We start from the raw sequence: 25373 nt of genomic DNA, 5'->3' as shown, positions 1-25373 counted from the left end.
ATTAGCCTTCAATTCATTACATTTTAAATGACTATCATTGAGTTGCTATGATTGTTTTAAAATCATACAGCACAATAGGAAGCAGTCTAATTATTATAAAAGTGAAAAGATAAGTGTCACAAACAATTCTTTTTGTTGCTTTAAAGTTTCCAGATAGGTTGATGTGACTATACATAACCCTATACTTAAAGTTGGTTAATCTAGATGCTACCATTATTCCTCCTTCCCTCACTGCCCATTTTTTTGAATATTTTAGTAATAATGGAAGGCTACCAGTGGGCAAATCCAGTAGGCAGAGGAATAACTGGAAGAGAAATGACCAATCAAAAACTTGAAAACTAGGAGTAAGTATAGATTTTAAAAAGTCAGGCAGGTATGGTAGTTCACACCTATAATCCAAGCACTTTGGGAAGCTAAGGCAGGAGCATTGTTTGAGTTCAGGAGTTTGAGACTAACCTGGGCAACAGATGAGATCCCGTGTCTACAAAAAAATTTAAAAAGTAGTCAGGCATGGTAGTGCACGCTGGTAGTCCTAGCTACTTCAGAGGCTGAAGTGGGAGGATCACTTGATCCCAGGAGGTTAAGGCTGCAGTGAGCTATGATCATGCCACTGCACTCCAGCTTGGGTAACAGAGTGAGATGCCATCTCACAACAAAAAGAAAAAGAAAAACAAACAAAAAAAGCCACCGATTGGAGGATTAATCCATTTGTCAAAGTTTGTTCTTGGTGAAGTTTATTCCTGGAGGCTTATCAGGATCAATGAGATAGATACAGGGTAGTTATATACAGCCCTGGGCTCAAGTGACCCTCCTGCTTCAGCCTCCCAAGTAGCTGGGACCACAGGCATGTGTTACCATGCCTGATTAATTTTTAAATTTCTTTTGTAGACACGGAGTCTCACTATGTTGCCCAGGCTAGTCTCAAACTCCTGCTTTATGTTCTTGATGCTTTCCCAGAAAGTCTTTCTAGGTATTGGGGCTATAATTTCAGCAAAATCAAATCCCACGTAAAATGTAATCTGGACGTGAAGGGTAATGTCCCCTAAGACTACCTTAGAGGTCTTCGCTCTGGAGAATGAAGATTCTCAAGGGATACCTGGCCCTTTGGTAAAACACAGCATCGATGTCTTTAGCTTTCTGTCCGTCGGCCATAGTTTGCCCAGTAACACTAGTGGCCTCTGTCATTGAAGCTGTACACGGTAGTGGTGTCCTGGATCTCTCATTTATGCCTTGTAATGGCAGTGGAGATCAAATGTAGGTAGAATTCTTCCCCCTGGCTCTCCAAAGCAATACAAATAACACATGTAATTCATTTAATGACTAAATAACAAAGAATATCAATGACAGTCATTTTACTGTCCATCTCTTAATTTGCATAATTTAAATCATAAGCCATGATTAGTTTAAAGCAATTTGGATTATAAATGCTATCCCATACATTCAGCATTTGAAAATATCATTCAGGGTTGGTTAAGAAAAATACGATTGCACCTCCCTTTGGGCCTCACAGTAAGACATTCGTTGCCTTGGTAATTTGACTGTGTCTGGTGCAGGGTCTGTCACTCAGCTTTGCCAACTCAGAAGTCTGATGTTGTCAGCACTCAGAGGGCAGATCCGTCTCTCTCGGGTGAACTCACATTAACTACATTCATGAGACTAATAAAACCAGAATGCCAAATTATTCGCTTACCATTAGAAATACAATCACACAGATGGAATGCTTGTCTTAGCAAGACTCAAACATTCTTTTTCAAAATGAAGAGCCAGATTATACTTAGAAGGGGCCCAGTGAGCATGGAGTCAGAATGGGGGAGTTGGAGGAATCAAACTGTGATGACTGATGCTGCCATCTGCACATGGACTGGTCAGTAAACTGGACTCCTAAAAGTCTGTTAACCAAAGCTGCTCCTCTATGGAGAATGGTATGGAGGGGCACAACCCACATTTGTGTCTGTTGCTCTCATTTTCTAGGTAGTACCTGTGGTTAATGAATATGTTTTCTACCATATTCTTTCTTTAGGTCATCAGGTAGTAAATTTTGATGGTTTGGAAGAGATTCTGTTTTCTTAAGATGACTTTGCCTACTTCTGTTCTGATATGTTCTAGTTACGGTAGAAATTTCATAGGTATTTAATTTCCAGATGTTTGGTGTAGGTACTGCCTAGTACCCAGGAACAGGTAGTGTCTAGACCTGAGGTAGTGGGGCATGAACAACCAAGGCTGATTCTCTGCTTGTCCCTGGCCTAGAAACCACACTTGTCCTAGGGCCTGGCCTAAGGCTGTCTGACAGGTAAGTTGCTGTAGTTATTGATGTTTTGGAAGTGTAGGAAAAAGTAAGTAATCAGGGAGTTATAGTAACCATATTTTCTGAGGTAAAAAGACACAAGCTAGCTTGTATCTTCATATGAAGATACTAAATATTACCCTTATTGAAAACATTATATGAAACGTACATAAACTCATGATTAAATTTAGAATGGAGAGAATTGAGTCAAAGGTGACTCCAAAGTTTTACATAACAAGAAGAATGGTAAAATATGAATAATCAAAATAGGAAGACAGTGATATGGAGCTGGTTTGGCAAGCAAAATGTTGGTCTCTCGGCAGGGCGCGGTGGCTCACACTTGTAATCCCAGCACTTTAGGAGGCCAAGGTGGGTGGATCACCTGAGGTCAGAAGTTCAAGACCAGCCTGGCCAACATGGTGAAACCCTGTCTCTACTAAAAATACAAAAAATTAGCCAGGTGTGGTCGCAGACACCTGTAATCCCAGCTACTTGGGAGGCTGAGGCAGGAGAATTTCTTGAACCCTGGCAGTGGAGGTCGCAGTGAGCCTAGATTGCACCACTGCACTCCACCTGGGCAACAAGAGTGAAACTTCGTCTCAGAAAAAAAAAAAAAAAAAAGGGAAAATGATGGTCTCTTGAGACTATGCTGCATTGATTGATGTTGTCATGAAAGTAAAAATGTCCATGGGCCCTTAAAGCAAGAACGGGAGCTGTGTGAGGACAGGGATAAATATGTAGGTTTGGGACTGACCAGTTTTAGAGGTTTGAGAGTAGGAAGAACAAGAGACTCCAGGAAGGAAATATGAAATAAACTTTCAAGGAGGCAATTGAAAGCAGGGGCAGGAAATCCAAAGAAGTGAGAAATTCGAGAGGGAAATATAATCAAATACAATCAAATTCCCTCCTTTGTGTAGGGACAGAAGATCTAAGGTGATGAGAAATTGAGGAGAAAATTATAAGCAAATGCACAAATTGAAAAGATTTTAGACCTAGAAATGACCACTGACTTGGATGACAGTGTCATGTATGATAAAAGATTCATTTATTAATGTTAACCATTTTGTATTTTTATATTCAAATAACTAAGGGTTGTTTTCCATTTGTCAGGCAGAAGTCCTGGGCTTTACTGACAGATTATGGCTTTTATTTCCCACAGTAAATTAAGCATTCTTTCCAATGAATTTTTATGGAAATTGATTTTAATTTTGAATGAAGGTGAAGTTAGTTAAGAAAATGGAAAAAAATAAGATACTGTTACCTTTTAAAAGACAGATATATCTTCATGGTTCTGTAGATATAGTCAAATTTTGATCAATAAAATGGTAGCATGAAAATCTTTCCAGGTCTTTTTGGCACTCTCACATGCTCTGTTTAATTTAGTACTTTTGTTTACATAAACAGGATCTTAGCTTATCTAGCCCAGAAGGAATTTGAAGAGGAGGATTTTTAAGTCAAATTAATTACCTCTGCCCCAGGGAGGGGGAACCAGTAAATATGCAGAGATATCATCCTTTGAGTTTTGTCGGTTAAAATGTGATAGAGCGGCTGGTGTTTTCTAGGGGAGGTGGAGGAAGGGGATATAGATGATGGACTGGGATAGGAAGTTATTTGTTACTTTGTTTGAAATACTATATTATAAATTCCATGAATACTTTAAATGTGCAAGTGTGCTTAATGTACACTATTGAGAACAAAATGTAAATGGTTTGGGCATTCTGTGGTACTTCACTGTTCTGTTATAGCGAATACTTGCCAACTGACTTCCTGTATATTAAGTTAATAACCTATTAACAAAATTATGACAAGTGAATACTACTCATACTTCTGTCATTTCAGCAATAGACAAAAATAATATATCAAAATGAAAATAACATACTGAACTTTTGTAAATTTTAGATTAGAGCCCAAAATTTTTTTTCATGATAGATGTTAATTTAAATGAATAAAAGTGATTTTATATAAAGAGAAGTTAACCTTTGATGCAGGTTGCAAGATCACTGCTTGCTACTGGGACTTTAAATTTAAAAAAAAACATTGGATAGGCTCGCCATGCTAGTATTTTTCTTTTTTTTTTTTGAGACAGAGTCTCGATCCTGTGCGTAGGCTGGAGTACAGGGGCATAATCTGAGCTCCCTGTAACCTCCACCTCCTGAGTTCAAGCAATTCTCCTGCCTTGGCCTCCCAAGTAGCTGGGATTATTGGCATGTGCCACCATACCCAGCTAATTTTTGTATTTTTAGTAGAGACGGGGTTTTGCCATGTTGGTCAGGCTGGTCTTGAACTCCTGACCTCAGGTGATCCACCTGCCTTGGCTTTCCAAAGTGCTGGGATTACAGGCGTCAGCCACTGCACTCAGCCCATTCTATTATTTCTATTTTAAATATTTAAGCACTTTGAGTTCCTTGAATCAAGATTCTCTCTTTGGAGCAATTGTTATTTCACTAAAGAAACAAGTGGCTCTTGGGAAATGTTATAAAGAAGACAGGAAAGAAAGAGGACTGTTTTAGCAGGAAACTGAAGGTGGGCAGCTCAGCACAGAAAAAGGAATATGGGCTCAAACCCTCATCCCTTGACCAGAATTCTTGATGACCCATTGGACATCTTTGGTGGATAATTCAGCTCTTTCAAATCAGCCCATTCAACTCCCTCCCCTCAGTGGAGATTTATCCTTCTTGTTCTGTAACCTAGTTAATGGTCGAACCATCCATCCAGTTACTTAAGCCAGGAGACTGGGAATCACGTTTGGCTCTTCCTTACATGGTATTTCTGTCTCCTATTTGCCCCTCATTGTGCCTACTTCTTTGATTCCCACCATGGTGGTCCTGGCTGAGGCCCTCTCATCTTTCTTCCAGATAACCAGAACAGCTTCTTAACTGCCTTGTTCATTCCATGGGATGGCCTCTGTGAAAGCTTTCACTGGTAGAAATGTGATATGGTTTGGTTCTGTGTCCCCACCCAAATATCATCTTGTAAGTCCCACAATTCCCACGTATTGTGGGAGATGATTGAATCATAGGGGCAGGTCTTTGCCATGCTGTTCTTATGATAGCAAATGAGTCTCACAAGATCTGATGGTTTTAAAAGTCAGAGTTTCTCTGCACAAGCTCTCTCTTTTCCTGCTGCCATCCATGTAAGATGTGACTTGCTCCTCCTTGCCTTCTATCATGATTGTGAGGCTTCTCCAGCCATGTGGAACTGTGAGTTCTCCGGTAAACCTCTTTCCTTTGTAAATTGTCCAGTCTTGGTATATCTTTATCAGCAGTGAGAAAATGGACTAATACAGTAAACTGGTACCAGTAGAGTGGGGTGTTGCTGAAAAGATACTTGAAAATGTAGAAGTGACTTTGGAGCTGGGTAACAGGCAGAACAATTTGGAGGGCTCAGAAGAAGACAGGAAAATGGGAAAAGTTTGGAACTTCTTAGAGACTTGTAAATTGACTTTGACCAAAAGCCTGATAGCAATATGTACAATAAGGTCCAGGCTGAGGTGGTCTCAAATGGAGATGAAGAACTTATTGGGAACTGGAGCAAAGGTCACTCTTGTTATGTTTTAGCAAAGAGACTGGTGGCATTTTGCCGCTGCTCTAGAGGTTTGTAATTTGAACTTGAAGGAGATGATTTAGGGTATCTAGCAGAATAAATTTCTAAGCAGAAAGCATTCAAGAGGTGACTTAGGTGCTTTTAAAGGCATTCAGTTTTATAAGGAAAGCAGAGTATACAAGTTCAGAAAATTTGCAGCTGGATAATGTGATAGAAAAGAAAATCCCATTTTCTGAGGAAACATTCAAGCTGGCGCAGAAATTTGCATAAATAACGAGGAACAAAATGTTAATCCCCAAGACAATGGGGAAAATGTATCCAGGGCATGTCAGAAGGTTTCACAGCAGCCCATTCCATCATAGGCCCAGAGGCCTAGGAGGAAAAACTGGTTTTGTGAGCTGGGTCCAGGGTCCCTGTATGTGCAGCCTAGGGACATGGTGCCCTGCATCCCAACCACTCCCACCGTGGCTGAAAGGGGCCAATATAGAGCTCAGGCGGTGGCATCAGAGGGTGCAAGCCTCAAGCCTTGGCAGCTTCCATGTGGTGTTGAGCCTGCCAGTCCACAGAAGTCAAGAATTGAGGTTTGGGAATCTCCATCTAGATTTCAGAGGATATATGGAAATGCCTTGAAGTCCAGACAGAAGTTTGCTGTGGGGGCAGGGTTCTCATGGAGAACCTCTACTAGGGCAGTGGGTATGGGAAATGTGGGGTCAGAGCCCCCACACAGAATCACTACTAGGGTACTGCCTAGTGGAGCTGTGAGGAGAGGGCTGCCATCCTCCAGACCCCAGAATGGTAGATCCACTGACAGCTTGCACCGTGTGCCTGGAAAAGCCACAGACACTCAATGCCAGCCCATGAAAGCAGCTGAGAGGGAGGCTGTACTCTGCAAAGCCACAGGGGTGGAGTTGCCTAAGACGATGGGAACCCAGCTCATGCACCAGCACGACCTGAATGTGAGACATGGAGTCAAAGGAGATCATTTTGGAGCTGTTAGATTTGATTGCCCTGCTGGATTTCGGACATGCATGGGGCCTGTAGCCCCTTTGTTTTGGCCAATTTCTCCCATTTGGAATGGCTGTATTTACCTAGTACCTGTACCTCCATTGTTTCGAGGCAGTAACTAACTTGCTTTTGATTTTACAGGCTTATAGGCAGAAGGGGCTTGCCTTGTCTCAGATGAGACTTTGGTCTGTGGACTTTTGAGTTAATGCTGCAATGAGTTGAGACTTTGGGGGACTATTGGGAAGGCATGATTGGTTTTGAAATGTGAAGATATGAGATTTGGGAGGGGCCAGGGGTGAAATGATATGGTTTCGCCCAAATCGCATGTTGCAAGTCCCACAGTTCCCACGTATTGTTAAAGGTGATTGAATAATGGGGGTGGGTTTTCCTGTGCTGTTCTCCAGATAGCAAATGGGTCTCAGAAGATCTGATGGTTTTAAAAACGGGAGTTTCTCTGCACAAGTTCTCTCTTTTCCTGTTGCCATCCATGTAAGATGTGACTTGCTCCTCCTTGCCTTCCATCATGATTGTGAGGCTTCCCTGGCCACATGGAACTGTGAGTTCTCCATTAGTCTCTTTCCTTTGTAAATTCCCCACACTCGGTTATGTCTTTATCAGCAGCATGAAAGCAAACGAATTCAAAATGTAAAGTAATTCAGCCACTATGGAAAATAGTTCTGTGGTTTGTCAAAAAGTTAAACATAGAATTACCTTCTTACCCAGCAATTCCACTCCTTGGTATATATCTGAAAGATTTGAAAATGGTACTCAAACAAGTACATGCTCATGCATGTTCATAGCAGCACTGTTTACAATAGCCACAAGACAAAAACAGCCCAAATGGCCATCAACAGATGATCAGATAATTGTGTTATAAATGTACACTGGAATATTACTCAGCAATAAAAAGGTATGAAGTACTGATACATATACCAGTGTGGATGAACCTCAAAACAATGCTAAGTGAAAGAAGCCAGACACAAAAGGTCACATATGCTATGATTTCATTTATATGAAATATTCAGAATAGGTAAATCCATAGAGACAGAACACAGATTGGTGGTTGCCAGGTGATGGGAGAAGCAGGAAATGGGAGCAAGTGCCTAAGGGGTATAAGGTTTTCTTTTGGGGTGATGAAAATATTTTGGAATTAGATAGAGGTAGTGGGTTCACATCTTCTTCAGTAAATGCCACTGAATTGTTCACTTTAAAATGATTAATATTGCATTGTGTGAATTTCACTTCAATTAAAACAATTCAACAAACTTTCACTGGCTCCCCCTTGTGTACAGAATGAAGCTCCAGTTTCCCCAACTTCCTGTAGAAGACCTTCACAATCCACCTGCAACCTATTTTCCATTTCCTGTCCTGCTTTTCCTTCCCCTGTAGTCTCCTCTCACCCATAGGGGAATAGTTGCTGTTGCCAAAACACTTTGTTATCGTTGTTGTTTAATCCGTCTCTACTTTGGCTAATTCTCTTCTTCCTGTCTCCTTTCTTGGTGAAGAACAGTCGTTCTGGCTCCTCTATGAAGCCCATGCCCCTGCCTTGCCCCTCCCTAGGCAGTAGCATTCTTTCTTGGCCACCTCCCCTTGCTCACCCTTGCTCTGGAGGCCTCCTCACAGCCCCTTCGCGCTGTGCTGAGGGTTGTGGTGGCCCTGCCTCTTCCCATCATCACACTGTGTGCTTCATCAGGGCTGGACCACATCCTATTCATGTTTCTATTCCTCGTGCCCACTACAGTGTAGGAAACATAGTGGGTACTCAAAATATGCTTTTAAACAGTAATTTAGTTTTTTAAACAGCAATTTTTGCTCCTTTAATTTCAGATGTTGATTGTGGTAAAAAAAAAGTCAGTTGAACTTCTTTTCTATATCTTGATTTACAATAGGAGTACTGTGAGGAATTAGATGGATATTATTATAAATGTTATATTCCGGCCGGGCGCGGTGACTCACGCCTGTAATCCCAGCACTTTGGGAGGCCGAGGTGGGCAGATCACAAGGTTGGGAGATTGAGACCATCCTGGCTAACACGGTGAAACCCTGTCTCTACTAAAAATGCAGAAAATTAGCCGGGTGTGGTGGCGGGCGCCTGTAGTCCCAGCTACTCGGGAGGCTGAGGTGGGAGAATGGTGTGAACCCGGGAGGCAGAGCTTGCAGTGAGCCGAGATCGCACCACTGCACTTCAGCCTGGGCGACAGAGTGAGATTCCATCTCAAAAAAAAAAAAAAAAGTTATATTCCTTGTCTAACACAGTTGCATTTTCTAAATGATTACCCAGTCTGTATTTCCCCACTGAAGTGTTTTTATTTTTAGTAATTACATGCATATTTTTCTAATTATTTCCTTTGATATTTTGGAGGAAAATAATTTCAACACAAGCTTCTTACCTTTGGTAAAGATGCTCCAAAAATTACATATAGCCTGGGGGAAAGTCTGTTAGTCATGTATTTTCTTAGACCCAGTTATACTTACTCTTACATGTTTTTTTTTTTTTTCCCCTTAAGATTGTTTAGCTTGAGTTTCTGTTGCTTGTAATAAAAAATATCCTGAATATTATAACTTAGGGTGCTACAAGTATTGCATAGACTCTGGAGATATGAAAAGGAAAAAGATTCAGTCCTTGTCTCCAGGGTATTTGTGGTGGGTGGTGATAAAGTGGACAGAAAGGCTCACAGTTGCCACATAGTATGATGATGCTACAATTGACATTTATACAAAATGACCTAGTACACAAAAGAGAGAACCCTTCACTCTGCTAGGGGAATAGAGAATGGTGGCACCATGCCATATGGAGTTGAATTTCAAAGGAGTTGCTAGCAACAGGATTTAATGGTGCCTGGAGAGTGTCAACAGCCTCTTAAATAAATTTTTTTTTATTTTTATTAATTTTTTACCAGTTGTTGCTCAGGTCGCACAAGTGTAAACTTATTTTGATCACTTTGAACTTGCTTGCTACTAAGTCTCGTAGAGACCTATTTTAATGACTATTGCCAAAATGTGATTTACTAGAGAGTATTTCAGGCTCAAATGCCGACTAAGTGTGGCAGGTTGTTTAGCCACCGTGTTTCTCCATACTGCATTATATTTGATGGCAAAGATTAACTCTGTGTATCAGCTCACTCCCTGATGTGCCGGATAAACCAGGGTGCCACTGTAGGACTCTGCATGTATTTATGTTATAGACACAGATTTTGTGAGTTGTTATGCATCTGGTGCAAGCATATGAGTAGAAATTTGAACTTCAATTAGTTGGGTTTATGAAGCACTGACAGTGTAGGGCAATATATGAGGCATGTAGGAAATTACAAAGGAAATAGGAAACACAGTCTTTGTTCATATTGAGTTTATAATCTAATGGAACAAATATAAATGGAGATACATGATAACAGATAAAATAAACATAAAAACATAGTCATAACCAGTTACAGATGGATAGAGATATTTGCACAAGTGCTGTGGAGTTGGGAAAATTATTGCAGTGACTCTTGTCAGCTGGGGTAAGTCTGTTTTAATACAGGATGTAAAACTTATGCAAAAATATTAAGGCCAGGAAGGACAAGGATTAATGTGGGGAAAATCATTCTAGGAAGTAAGAATGAAATGAAAATACAGAGGAAGCAGGCAGACTATTGTAGAGGACAATAAGGTTTGCTGGAAAAGCTCAGTATTTTTAGGACATACATTTCTTTTGGAAAAGCAGCTATACTAGAGTAGGCTCACTGCTGTAACAATCAGTGCCAAGTGTTGGTGACTTAATAAAAGGCTACTTTTTCACATCAGATCCGATGGGAATCTGTGTGTGTATGTTTCTCTATTCTACGCAGTTATCTAGGGATGCAGGTTTGTAATAGCTACATTCTAGGTTCTAGGAGTCTTCCTGTAGGTTCTAAGAACCTCTTTCATCCAGCTGGTGAAATGGACAGAAAATGGAGGATAATCTGTGGGAGGTATATATGGGGCTTGGCTACCCACATTCTACTGACCAGAGCTCTGTCTTGTGTCCCCACCTCCATTCAAGAGCCCGGGAAAGGTAATGTAGTTGGGTGCCTCTGAGGAAAAAGGCATGGGCTTTGGGGGACACATCTCTTGCCATCACTTTTTTGCTAGTATCTTATGAATCTAGAGCACGTCCTTCTTTTTCACCTGAAATTTAGGTGATCTGAGTCTCCAATTTTCCTATGGAGCTTGCGTGCCCTGCTGTCACCTCACACTCACCACTCTCTCCTTTCCTGGCTTCATTATCCATTATTTTTTATCAACAGTCTCTTCATTCTTTTATTACCTTAGCATGTACCTTGCAGTTATGGTTAGCAGTGTTCCTTCAGGATACCTCTTCAGCCTGTTCTTTCTTTTCTTCTTCCATCTGCGCACACTCGTGGTAGTGACCTTATCTCCTAATGATGGTGTTGGTATAGTAAGTCTCTACCTAGAACTCTAGCCCGAATATTGCTGCTAGTAAATAATCATTTTCTTCTTGCTCCATTCTCATTTAGTAATCTCTTTTCCTCCCTTTTGTATGAGGATGAAATCCAGATTCCTCAGCCTGTGCCTAAAGAATCACTGTTCCCTTGCCTCGCCTCCTTCCTACCCTCATTTCTGACAACTAATCATAGGAAGGCTCTACTCCAGGCAGAGTGGTCACAGCAGTCTCTGAATTTAGAGGATGCTAATTCTGACCGAGTCTCTGAATTTAGAGGATGCTAATTCTGACCCTGGAGAATGTACAGTTTTGTACATTTCTGGAGCAAATCTCAGCTCATGTCATGTATAACTCATGAAACCTCACACATAAACACATTGTCTTCCAGTAATATTTCACTTGTGTGTTTCACTCACTTCTCTGGGTACTTAGACTTATCTAGCCTCGTTTTGCTATAAAAATGTTTGTGTGCATGTTTTGTTTCTTCACATTGATAGTTAAGATCCATAAGAGCAGGGACTATGTCATACGTCTCATAATTTCCCGCAGAGCCTAGCATGTAACTAGGCACACAATGATTGCTCAACAAATACTTGCTGAATAAACGTATTGGATGGCGATGAAGACACTTAGGTGTAGAGATTTGGATAGGAGTTTTCATTTGATTCAAGAGGCAGTTGGGAGCCATTGATGGCTTTTGAGAACAGGAATCAAAAATTATTCAGGGAAGGGAATTCTTATGGTTGTTTGTAGGATCCTGTCAAGTTGCAAATAAACAAATACAATATGTTAGAGATGGAGTCAAATCAAGGAGCCTGCTTTTTTCAGACAGCGAAGTGGCCCTGTGCCCTACAGAATTAGAGAAGGTGGAAGTCTGAAGCCAGAGATTTCTGATAGGCTTTTGAGTTGTGAATCATAGGATATAAAAGTAAATAATAGGACTTACTGATCCTGGAGACTGAAAGAAATAGGTGGCTTCCACAAATTCTGGTAACTGTAGTATTGATGGTAACAAATTGGGAATGAATGATGATTTGAGTGACTGTAATGTGTTGATTTAATAGATGTTCACGTTTAGGATGAAACAGGATTTCAGATGCAGATGTTCTACAGGTAGGATGGTATGTTTGAAAGAGCTCTAATTGCAGAGTTAGGAGACCAGTGATCTAATCCCAACTTTGTTGTTGTTGGGGTTTGTGACCTTGGGGAAGTCATTCACGCTCTCTGCATATTATTGCGTGGGTTAGGCTAGAGCATCTCCATGGGGCAGATCATTGAGAGTCTCCCTGTCTAGGCATGCATCATAGCAACTTGAGAGTTTTAATACAAATGATGATTTCATTCATCATTTTTGTTTCTTTTATTTTTTGCAGAATTGAAGACAAACATTTCCTCACCTTTCTTGCTATAATTATATTTCAGTGTTAGCCCTTTTTAATCCCTTTCACCCTTTAACTGCATCCAAAAAATGAATACTTATCAGTTACTGAGAGATTGGAATGTAAGCTCGATTATGCTAAAAACTAATGGGTAACACTAACACATAGTAACAGCTTCTTTTGCAGTATTTACTCTCTTGTTGATAAAAAAAAAAAAAAAAAAAAGCCCAACAGCCCATTGCTGCAGAAAGAATTTAGCTACAAGTTTATCAATTTAAGCAGGCCAACTGTACAACTAAATGCATGTGAAACTTAACAAATCCCTTGGGAAAGCTGACTGTAAGAATTTTCTAGTCTGTGTTGAGTTACTGAGGTGAGACATGGTGGATTGGACTTAATGCCCTAGGCAAGCACAATCAAATAGAGACAGTTTAAGATTTTTTTTTCTGTGTCCATGAAGGGATCTCTGGTAGGTGTCTAAATGAAGCATTCAGAAAGGACTATAACACCATCATGAGTTATCTTCCCTGAATATTTTGGAAGGTTATTTTGGTTTAGAAGAAATCCAAGTAAGATTTTCACAGTGTAAGCTTTGCAACAGTTGAATGATTTAAGACTGTTATGTGATTCACAGGAATAGGGGAAAGTACAAAGCATTGTCCTTTACGTTTTAATTTTAATTTTCAAGGGAGAAATTCAAGAATAGTGTGTGTGATTTCCTGGACTTATTTTGGGTTAAGGCAGTTTGATATTCTAGTCTTTTAAAGTTGAGCATCAAAACTGGTTCTAAGACCATACTTACCCTGGAATTTCAGAAGAGTTTGATATAAGAAAGGTATTGTAGTAAAGTGGTTGAGTGGGTAGGGTCTGGAGTCTCGTTACACTGATTTGAATCCTGGTTATAGCACCTATTAACATGTGACTTAGGGCAAATTAGTTAACCGCAGTTTTCTAATCTGTAAAATGAGAGTTATGCCATCATTATTAGGGGTGTGTTAAGATTAAATGAACTATTAATAGTTAGTGTGAAGCATTTAGAACAGAGCCTGACATGTAGAGAGCACTCAAATATTAGCTATGCAACAACTATAATAATAATTTTTAGTACAGTATGTGTTGCTTAATCACGGGGATACATTTTAAGACATGCATCATTAGGCTACTTTGTCATCGTGTGAACATCATAGAGTACATTTACACAAACCTAGGTGATATAGCCTGCTACACAGTAGGCTATATAGTGTAACCTATTTCTCAAAGCCTACAAAACTGTACAGCATGTTATTGTACTGAATATTGTAGGCAGTTGTAACACAATGATAAGTATTTGTATATCTAAACATAGAAAAGGTCCAGCAAAAATATAGAAAACAGAGGAGAAATGGTACCCCTGTATAGGGCACTTATTGTGAATGGAGCTTGCAGGACTAGAAGTTGCCCTGAGTGAGTCAGTGAGTGAGTGGTGAGTGAATGTGAAGGCCTAGGGCGTTATTGTACACTACTCTAGACTTTATAAACACACTGTTCACTTAGGCTACACTAAATTTATTTTAAAAATATTTTTCTTCAATAATAACTTTAGCTTACTGTAACTATTTTACTTTATAAACTTTTGATTTTTAAAAACTTTTTGACTCTTTTGTAATAACAGCTTAAAACATAAATACATTGTAGAGATATATAAAAATATATTTTCTTTACCTGTATTCCATAAGCTTTTTTCTATTGTAAAAAGTTTTCTTTTGTTTTTAGTTTTAAAACTCTTTTACTAAAAACTAAGACACAAAACCTCACATTAGCCTAGGACTGTACAGTATCAAGGTCACTAATATCACCGTCTTCCACTTTCACATCTTGTCCCACTGGAAGGTCTTCAGGGGTAATAACATGCTTGGAGCTGTCATCTCCTATGATAGCAGTGTCTTCCTTTGGATACCTCCTGAAGGACCTGCCTGAGGCTGTTTTATAGTTAACCTTCTTTTGTGAGTAGATGGAGTACACTCTAAAATAATTATGAGAAATATCGTGTAAGAATGCCTAAACCAGTAACTTAGTCATTTATTATCATTATCAAATATTACACACTATGCATATATCAAATATTATGTGGGCCAAGGGTTGGACAAGCTTGGTTTACACCATCATCACCATAAACATGTGAGTAACGTGGTATGATGATAGCTACACCGACACTAGGTGATAGGAATTTTTTTCAACCCCATTATAATCTTAGGGGACCATTTACATATATGTGCTCTGCCTTTGACTGAAAATGTCACGTGGCACATGACTACATTGTTATTCTGTGATTACTTAGTGCGTCTATGTAGTTTCTTGGGAGCACAAGTCATATCATGTCACAGTCCTTCAGCTGCCCAGTACTCAGCTAACAATCTGAGAGGTGGGCTTAAGAGTTGGGTCCCCAGTCCCTGAGATAGCTGGAACCCCAAGCAGCTGACATTTTCCACCTAGGGAAGGCGTCCTTCTAGAGGAAACTCACTCTGAAATAATCTGTGCTGGCAAATAGAGGAAACCCTTTAGAGGCAAACTGGGGTTGAAGAGGGGAGTTGTTCCAAATTTACAGGCAGTGGAAGTCTCAAAGTTGTTAATTAAAGCTACTGTTCCTTGGACATTACTTGGTGGTTGGGTCCTAAGGATTCAGAGAGCTTTCCTCATTTTTTAAAATGTCAGCTTTCATGATAGCACTTGCGAGTCTTCAGTCTCACTTTGGACCTTTGAACAAGGATATTCTTTTCAGTTTTTCCTATAAGCTGTCCTCATGATACTGACCTGTGTCCTTATGATTATGACAACGATCTTTCCACGGAAACTCTGCCCCTAACACTTAAACCTCAACAGCCAAACTTGGAAGCATGTAACTCCCTCCCCATGAGCAAGCTGGCTGACCAGAAGGCAGGGAGCCATTGACATTGACCTCGGCCTCCTCCCCTGACTCGGCACATTGACCACTTCCTTCATCTCTTCTTGCTCTCTGGATCTCTGGAGCCTACTTGTCTCCGGCTCTATTGATTTTTCCAAACCAGTGCTTCCCTGCTTCTCTCTTCAGAACCTTCCTAATCAGGACTCTCAACGAAAAGATAAAGAGGAGGCACTAGAGGAGGCAAAGCTGAAGGGAGAAAGGCTGGGCCTAGAGAGAGTGATCACATCATTTGTGGTTCTGCCTGGGACATTTTGAGGGGAAAGTGGGGGCTATTTATCATAACACTAGGACAATCTGGTGTAAAGCTGGCTGTCCTGGGCAAACTGGGTCCTGCATCCACCCTGGACTTAAGACTGGTAGAGAAAAGCATTTATTTCTCCACCCCTCTTCCATATTCTTTCCACACAACTATAGCACTACCAACAAATTATCGTGCTAAGTTTTTGGTAACTGGCAGGGGGAGGGGAAGCTATGGGTTATCACAGCCTGGTGGGTTTTTGTTGTTGTTGTTGTGTTGTTGTTGTTGTTTTGAGACGGAGTCTCGCTCTGTCGCCCAGGCTGGAGCACAGTGGTGCAATCTGGGCTCACTGCAAGCTCCGCCTCCCGGGTTCATGCCATTCTCCTGCCTCAGCCTCCCGAGTAGCTGGGACTACAGGTGCCCGGCTAATTTTTTTGTATTTTTAGTAGAGACGGGGTTTCACTGTGTTAGCCAGGATGGTCTCGATCTCCTGACCTCATGATCCGCACACCTCGACCTCCTGAAGTGCTAGAATTACAGGCGTGAGTCACCGCGCCTGGTCCACAGCCTGGCCTTCTAAGAGACTAAGCAATCTGGTCACTAAACACATCTGAAAAGTTTAAAAAGTCTGCCAACTGTCAGTCAGCAAATAATTGATAAGTGATTATTAGTACCATTATTTTTGACCAAACGTAATGGGTGGACTCATTTCTCTATTCTTTCTCTTGGTAGGGGAGAACAAAATGGGAATTCATTGCTTTATATAACTGTTGGGACCCTCTTTATACCTTCCATAATGTTTCATAATGAGAAATGTTGAAAAAAACATTTATGTCGGGCAATGGCTGGAAGCATTCTTCCTTTTCCCTACAAGCATAACACAACCTGGCAAGCCAAGTTTAAAAGAATCAGAACATTTATAATATTCTAATAGGAGCAAATTCATCTATGCATGTTTTGGGTCTCCTTGTATTATTTTAAATAAGTGTAGAATCTATTAGTGATTAATTTTGTAAACACTAGTTTATTGTACATGAGCATAGAGTAAGCTTAAATTATGACTTCTTTGTTATCCGTTAGCACCATTTTCCAACTTTAACGTAGATGTCACAGTCAGTGGCAACATTTGATAATAGAGATTGTCAGTGAATGTTGTCATAATTTTAAGTGTTAATTTAAATAAACAAGGTTCCTACTATAAGTACCCCTTTTTAAGTGTGGATTGTAGGAGCCACAGAATGTGAGGACTGGGAAGGGTCTTAGTAGCACCTGGCGCAAGCATCCCAGATGCCACACGGTACAGGGAAGCCTAGAAGCACGAGTCACTTGACTTAGCTCCCTCGTTGCCTAATTCTGTACTTTTTTCCATATCTCAAATTATGAAATACTATTAGGCTATAGCAGGTACATCATTTAGAAAAAAAGTATATATATGTTTTCAAAATGGTGACCTAAATCAGCAGTCAGGCTGAGGGATAACTTCCTATTTTAAAGGGAAATTTCTAATTTAATTAAATTACTAAGTATTTTCAAAAGTTATGAAGGATCCAAAGCAGATATGGCTTTATACTGCATAGTTTCAGTTGTGGAATTCAAAAGAGATATTGTTTTGTTCTGCAGATGTGGAATTTTTGTTTGGTTTTTAGAAGCAAGTGCTACTACATGCTTTACACTTAAAATATAGATACCCTTTAACTTACACTTTGTAAAAACAAAAGAAAAATGTCAGAGGAAGAATGTTTCATGTTCTAGTATAGGGGTTGGAAAAGTATTAATATTTTGGAAAGGGGACAGATAGTAAATATTTCTGGCTTTGAGGACCATATGGTCTCTGTCACAGCCACTTAGCTCCGAGTAGTCAAAGACAATATGTAAAAGAATTGAGTGTGGCTGTGTTCCAATAAAACTTTATTTCCAAAAACGGGCAATGAGTGAGATTGGCCAAGGTTGCCAACTCCTGTTCTGGTGTGAGGATAGAGCTCTAAATTTAATATTAACATAGATGAAAGCCATAGTTAAAATTTATTCCAGTTAAAGAAGAAAGAAAAAAAATCCTGTATCATATTGTTTACCAAGGAATTGTATGTAATTAGGATGTATGCTTAATTAAAATAATTCCTAATAAAATGCTAAGAATGATAGAGAAACACTACCAGAGACTATTACTGCAACATTATTTATAAAAGCAAGAAAGAGAAACAGCCTAAATGTTCATTGATGGAGAACTGGTTAAACAAATTGTGGAAATCTGCACAGTTAAAAAAAAATGAACTACATGGGTTATTTTACTGACAAGGAAATTTATCCCCAGCACCATTTCTTGAAGGATAAAAAAGCAAGTTATAGAGTGACATACACAATATGACACTGTTTATGCTAAACAAAAAAGTCACAAAAGAATTACAGTATATTTTCTATAGGTAAAAATATATATTTGTGAATTTATATAAAGAAGCTATAGGGGAGTACATGCCAACTTGATAACAGTGATTATCTCTGAGCAGAGACTGGTCGTAGGAGTGTTAGTCAAAGGTCAAAGAGGACGTGAAATCACGAAATTTAAAAAGACACTAGAGAATGACACGTACACAAAAGCTAGACAGACATTCACATTCTGAAAGAGTATTTTTAAGTTTAAAATTGTAACACATGAAAGTTATAGTCTTTGTAATTTTGAGGGTTTTATAGGAAATATAAGAAATGAATGTTAGGTAAGAATTCTACTTCCCACAGAATGGGCATGCGATTTATTTATTGCGTAGACCTTGGATGTACAGAAAATCTTTGAACATTATGAAATTTGAGAAACTCAATAACTTAGCAAAGGTAATAGACTGACCACTGTGGTCAGCAATTTATGAGCTGTATGTCAGTGTTATGGTCAGTCTGGCCTTAGGAATTTATACCTGTGCTTGTGTCACATTTTGATAGGGAAACTTATTTTGCAACATGCTACCTTCTCAAGTGAAGTCTGTGAGGATCTGATGCCAGTGTACCTTAATTTAGCATCACATTGTTTTAAAATGTGACTGTTATAGGATAGTATAGTATGTGAGTCCAGACCAGACAGGATAACAACGTAAAAAGAATCTTGTTTATAGGTTGAGAAGAGACTCTATTTTCTTTTTTATTTATTTATTTATTTATTTTTATTATACTTCAAGTTCTAGGGTACATGTGCATAACGTGCAGGTTTGTTACATATGTATACTTGTGCCATGTTGGTGTGCTGCACCCATCAACTCATCAGCACCCATCAATTCATCATTATATCATGTATAACTCCCCAATGCAATCCCTCCCCCCCCCCCTCCCCATGATAGGCCCCAGTGTGTGATGTTCCCCTTCCCGAGTCCAAGTGATCTCATTGTTCAGTTCCCACCTATGAGTGAGAACATGCGGTGTTTGGTTTTCTCTTCTTGTGATAGTTTGCTAAGAATGATGGTTTCCAGCTGCATCCATGTCCCTACAAAGGACGCAAACTCATCCTTTTTTATGGCTGCATAGTATTCCATGGTGTATATGTGCCACATTTTCTTAATCCAGTCTGTCACAGATGGACATTTGAGTTGATTCCAAGTCTTTGCTATTGTGAATAGTGCCGCAATAAACATACGTGTGCATGTGTCTTTGTAGTAGAATAATTTATAATCCTTTGGGTATATACCCAGTAGTGGGATGGCTGGGTCATATGGTACATCTAGTTCTAGATCCTTGAGGAATTGCCATACTGTTTACCATAATGGTTGAACTAGTTTACAATCCAACCAACAGTGTAAAAGTGTTCCTATTTCTCCACATCCTCTCCAACACCTGTTGTTTCCTGATTTTTTAATGATTGCCGTTCTAACTGGTGTGAGATGGTATCTCATTGTGGTTTTGATTTGCATATCTCTGATGGCCAGTGATGATGAGCATTTTTTCATGTGTCTGTTGGCTGTATGAATGTCTTCTTTTGAGAAATGTCTGTTCATATCCTTTGCCCACTTTTTGATGGGGTTGTTTGTTTTTTTCTTGTATATTTGTTTGAGTTCTTTGTAGATTCTGGATATTAGCCCTTTGTCAGATGAGTAGGTTGCAAAAATTTTCTCCCATTCTGTAGGTTGCCTGTTCACTCTGATGGTAGTTTCTTTTGCTGTGCAGAAGCTCTTTAGTTTAATTAGATCCCATTTGTCAATTTTGGCTTTTGCTGCCATTGCTTTTGGTGTTTTAGACATGAAGTCCTTGCCCATGCCTATGTCCTGAATGGTACTACCTAGATTTTCTTCTAGGGTTTTTATGGTATTAGGTCTAACATTTAAGTCTCTAATCCATCTTGAATTCATCTTTGTATAAGGAGTAAGGAAAGGATCCAGTTTCAGCTTTCTACGTATGGCTAGCCAATTTTCCCAGCACCATTTATTAAATAGGAAATCCTTTCCCCATTTCTTGTTTCTCTCAGGTTTGTCAAAGGTCAGATGGCTGTAGATGTGTGGTATTATTTCTGAGGACTCTGTTCTGTTCCATTGGTCTATATCTCTGTTTTGGTACCAGTACCATGCTGTTTTGGTTACTGTAGCCTTGTAGTATAGTTTGAAGTCAGGTAGTGTGACGCCTCCAGCTTTGTCCTTTTGACTTAGGATTGTCTTGGCAATGCAGGCTCTTTTTTGGTTCATATGAACTTTAAAGCAGTTTTTTCCAATTCTGTGAAGAAACTCATTGGTAGCTTGATGGGGATGGCATTGAATCTATAAATAACCTTGGGCAGTATGGCCATTTTCACGATATTGATTCTTCCTATCCATGAGCATGGTATGTTCTTCCATTTGTTTCTGTCCTCTTTTATTTCACTGAGCAGTGGTTTGTAGTTCTCCTTGAAGAGGTCCTTGACATCCCTTGTAAGTTGGATTCCTAGGTTTTATTCTCTTTGAAGCAATTGTGAATGGAAGTGATTCCTGATTTGGCTCTCTGTTGTCTGTTACTGTTGTATAAGAATGCTTGTGATTTTTGCACATAATTTTGTATCCTGAGACTTTGCTGAAGTTGCTTATCAGCTTAAGGAGATTTGGGGCTGACAATGGGGTTTTCTAAATATACAATCATGTCATCTGCAAACAGGGACAATTTGACTTCTTCTTTTCCTAACTGAATACCATTGATTTCTTTCTCTTGCCTGATTGCCCTAGCCAGAACTTCCAACACTATGTTGAATAGGAGTGGTGAGAGAGGGCATCCCTGACCGTCTTGTGCCAGTTTTCAAAGGGAATTTTTCCAGTTTTTGCCCATTCAGTATGATATTAGCTGTGGGTTTGTCATAAATAGCTCTTATTATTTTGAGGTACGTTCCATCAATACCGAATTTATTGAGCGTTTTTAGCATGAAGGGCTGTGAATTTTGTCAAAAGCCTTTTCTGCATCTATTGAGATAATCATGTGGTTTTTGTCTTTGGTTCTGTTTATATGCTGGATTACGTTTATTGATTTGCGAATGTTGAACCAGCCTTGCATCCCAGGGATGAAGCCCACTTGATCATGGTGGATAAGCTTTTTGATGTGCTGCTGAATCCGGTTTGCCAGTATTTTATTGAGGATTTTTGCATCGATGTTCATCAGGGATATTGGTCTAAAATTCTCTTTTTTTGTTGTGTCTCTGCCAGGCTTTGGTATCAGGATGATGTTGGCCTCATAAAATGAGTTAGGGAGGATTCCGTCTTTTTCTATTGATTGGAATAGTTTCAGAAGGAATGGTACCAGCTCCTACTTGTACCTCTGGTAGAATTCAGCTGTGAATCCATCTGGTCCTGGACTTTTTTTGGTGGGTAGGCTATTGATTGTTGCCTCAATTTCAGAGCCTGCTATTGGTCTATTCAGGGATTCAAGTTCTTCCTGGTTTAGTCTGGGAGAGTGTGAGTGTCCAGGAAATTATCCACTTCTTCTAGATTTTCTAGTTGATTTGCGTAGAGGCGTTTATAGTATTCTCTGATGGTAGTTTGTATTCTGTGGGGTCGGTGGTGATATCCCCTTTATCATTTTTATTGCGTCTATTTGATTCCTCTCTCTTTTCTTCTTTATTAGTCTTGCTAGCGGTCTGTCAATTTTGTTGATCTTTTCAAAAACCAACTCCTGGATTCATTGATTTTTTGAGGGTTTTTTGTGTCTCTATCTCCTTCAGTTCTGCTCTGATCTTAGTTATTTCTTGCCTTCTGCTAGCTTTTGAATGTGTTTGCTCTTGCCTCTCTAGTTCTTTTAATGTGATGTTAGAGTGTCAATTTGAGATCTTTCCTGCTTTCTCTTGTGGGCATTTAGTGCTATAAATTTCCCTCTACACACTGCTTTAAATGTGTCCCAGAGATTCTGGTATGTTGTATCTTTGTTCTCATTGGTTTCAAAGAACTTTATTTCTGCTTCATTTCGTCATGTACCCAGTAGTCATTCAGGAGCAGGTTGTTCAGTTTCCATGTTTGAGCGGTTTTGATTGAGTTTCTTAGTCCTGAGTTCTAGTTTGATTGCACTGTGGTCTGAGAGACAGTTTGTTATAATTTCTGTTCTTTACATTTGCTGAGGAGTGCTTTTACTTCCAATTATGTGGTCAATTTTGGAATAAGTGTGATGTGGTGCTGAGAAGAATGTATATTCTGTTGATTTGGGGTGGAGAGTTCTATAGATGTCTGTTAGGTCCGCTTGGTGCAGAGCTGAGTTCAATTCCTGGATATCCTTGTTAACTTTCTGTCTCGTTGATCTGTCTAATGTTGACAGTGGAGTGTTGAAGTCTCCCATTATTATTGTGTGGGAGTCTAAGTCTCTTTGTAAGTCTCTAAGACTTGCTTATGAATCTGGGTGTTCCTGAATTGGGTGCATATATATTTAGGATAGTTAGCTCTTCCTGTTGAATTGATCCCTTTACCATTTGTAATGGCCTTCTTTGTCTCTTTTGATCTTTGATGGTTTAAAGTCTGTTTTATCAGAGATTAGGATTGCAACCCCTGCTTTTTTTGTTCTCCATTTGCTTGGTAGATCTTCCTCCATCCCTTTATTTTGAGCCTATGTATGTCTCTGCATGTGAGATGGGTCTCCTGAATACAGCAGACTGATGGGTCTTGACTCTTTATCCAGTTTGCCAGTCTGTGTCTTTTAATTGGAGCATTTAGTCCATTAACATTTAAGGTTAATATTGTTATGTGTGAACTTGATCCTGCCATTATGATATTAACTGGTTATTTTGCTCGTTAGTTGATGCAGTTTCTTCCTAGCCTCGATGGTCTTTACATTTTGGCATGTTTTTGCAATGGCTGGTACTGGTAGTTCCTTTCCATGTTTAGGGCTTCTTCAGGGTCTTGTAAGGCAGGCCTGGTGGTGACAAAATCTCTAAGCATTTGCTTATCTGTAAAGGATTTTATTTCTCCTTCACTGATGAAACTTAGTTTGGCTGGATATGAAATTCTGGGTTTAAAATTCTTTTCTTTAAAATGTTGAATATTGGCCCCCACTCTCTTCTGGCTTGTAGAGTTTCTGCTGAGAGATCTGCTGTTAGTCTGATGGGCTTCCCTTTGTGGGTAACCTGACCTTTCTCTCTGGCTGCCCTTAAGATTTTTTCCTTCATTTCAACTTTGGTGAATCTGGCAATTATGTGTCTTGGAGTTGCTCTTCTCAAGGAGTATCTTTGTGGCATTCTCTGTATTTCCTGAATGTGAATGTTGGCCTGCCCTACTAGGTTGGGGAAGTTCTCCTGGATGATATCCTGAAGAGTGTTTTCCAATTGGTTCCATTTTCCCCCTCACTTTCAGGCACCCCAATCAGACGTAGATTTGTCTTTTTACATAATCCCATACTTCTTGCAGGCTTTGTTCATTTCTTTTTCTTCTTTTTTCTTTTGGTTTCTCTTCTCACTTCATTTCATTCATTTGATCCTCAATCACTGATACTCTTTCTTCCAGTTGATCGAGTCGGTTACTGAAGCTTGTGCATTTGTCACGTATTTCTCGTGTCATGGTTTTCATCTCTGTCATTTCATTTATGACCTCCTCTGCATTAATTAATCTAGCTGTCAATTCTTCCACTCTTTTTTCAAGATTTTTAGTTTCTTTGCGCTGAGTATGTAATTCCTCCTTTAGCTCTGAGAAGTTTGATGGACTGAAGCCTTCTTCTCTCATCTCGTCAAAGTCATTCTCTGACCAGCTTTGATCCGTTGCTGGCGATGGCTGCGCTCCTTTGCAGGGGGAGATGCGCTCTTATTTTTTGAATTTCCAGCTTTTCTGCCCTTTTCCCCATCTTTGTGGTTTTATCTGTCTCTGGTCTTTGATGATGGTGACGTACTGATGGGGTTTTGGTATAAGTGTCCTTCCTGTTTGATAATTTTCCTTCTGACAGTCAGGACCCTCAGCTATAGGTCTGTTGGAGATTGCTTGAGGTCCACTCCAGACCCTGTTTGCCTGAGTATCAGCAGCAGAGGTTGCAAAAGATAGAAGATTGCTGAACAGCGAGTGTACCTGTCTGATTCTTCCTTTGGAAGCTTCCTCTCAGGGGTGTACTCCACCCTGTGAGGTGTGGGGTGTCAGACTGCCCCTAGTGGGGGATGTCTCCCAGTTAGACTACTCAGGGGTCAGGGACCCACTTGAGCAGGCAGTCTGTCCGTTCTCAGATCTCAACCTCTGTGTTGGGAGATCCACTGCTCTCTTCAAAGCTGTCAGACAGAGTCGTTCGCGTCTGCACAGGCCTCTGCTGCTTCCCCTGTTGTTTTTTAGCTGTGCCCTGTCCCCAGAAGTGGAGTCTACAGAGACAGGCAGGTTTCCTTGAGCTGCTGTGAGCTCCACCCAGTTCGAGCTTCCCAGCTGCTTTGTTTACCTACTTAAGCCTTAGCAATGGCGGGCGCCCCTCCCCTAGCCTCGCTGCTGCCTTGCGGTTAGATCGCAGCAGACTGCTGTGTTAGCAATGAGGGAGGCTCCGTGGGCGTGGGACCCTCCCGGCCAGGTATGGGATATATTCTCCTGGTGTTCCCGTTTGCTTAAAGCGCAGTATTGGGGTGGGAGTTACCTGATTTTCCAGGTGTTGTGTGTCTCAGTTCCCCTGGCTAGGAAAAGGGATTCCCTTCCCCCTTGCACTTCCCAGGTGAGGCGATGCCTTGCCCTGCTTCAGCTCTCGCTGGTCAGGCTGCAGCAGCTGACCAGCACCGATTGTCCGGCACTCCCTAGTGAGATGACCCCAGTACCTCAGTTGAAAATGCAGAAATCACCAGACTTCTGTGTCGCTCGCGCTGGGAGTTGGAGACTGGAGCTGTTGCTATTCGGCCATCTTGCTCCGCTCCCCCGGAAACTTCTTGAGACTCTATTTTCAATCTAGCAAGTATTTCTTGAGGGCTGACTATCAGCTCCTCACTGTATAGAAAAAGTAAATGATAATAAAAGAAATGTGAATGACAGCTTCTTTCCTGGAAGAGCAAGCCACCTCACTGGGGAATAAGAAGAATTAAATAAAACCAAAAGACATCACAGTTTTAAACCAATGCAAGCATCCAGTAATATGGAAAGCAGATTAGGGGACCATTGTGGGCTCTAACAGTTGAGGGTCAGCTTCTTGAGAGAATT

At 40.2% G+C, this 25373-nt stretch overlaps 1 protein-coding gene and 1 pseudogene across 3 annotated transcripts in view; both read left to right on the top strand.

Annotated features, from left to right (window-relative positions):
• Nucleotides 1-25373, top strand: part of NPAS3 (neuronal PAS domain protein 3) — an 880768-nt gene that overhangs the window by 50877 nt on the left and 804518 nt on the right. The window lies entirely within an intron of this gene.
• Nucleotides 1124-25373, top strand: part of LOC117069535 — a 42623-nt pseudogene continuing 18373 nt past the window's right edge. Inside the window, exon 1 of the transcript XR_004431583.1 lies at nt 1124-1199. The product of XR_004431583.1 is annotated as a platelet-activating factor acetylhydrolase IB subunit gamma-like (transcript). The remainder of the gene's footprint in view (nt 1200-25373) is intronic.

Source organism: Trachypithecus francoisi, unplaced genomic scaffold (assembly GCF_009764315.1).
Source record: "Trachypithecus francoisi isolate TF-2019V2 unplaced genomic scaffold, Tfra_2.0 Lachesis_group3, whole genome shotgun sequence".
Lineage (NCBI taxonomy): Eukaryota > Metazoa > Chordata > Mammalia > Primates > Cercopithecidae > Trachypithecus > Trachypithecus francoisi.
The sequence above is the reverse complement of the archived record's forward strand: the minus strand, read 5'-3'. Positions and strand labels throughout refer to the sequence as shown.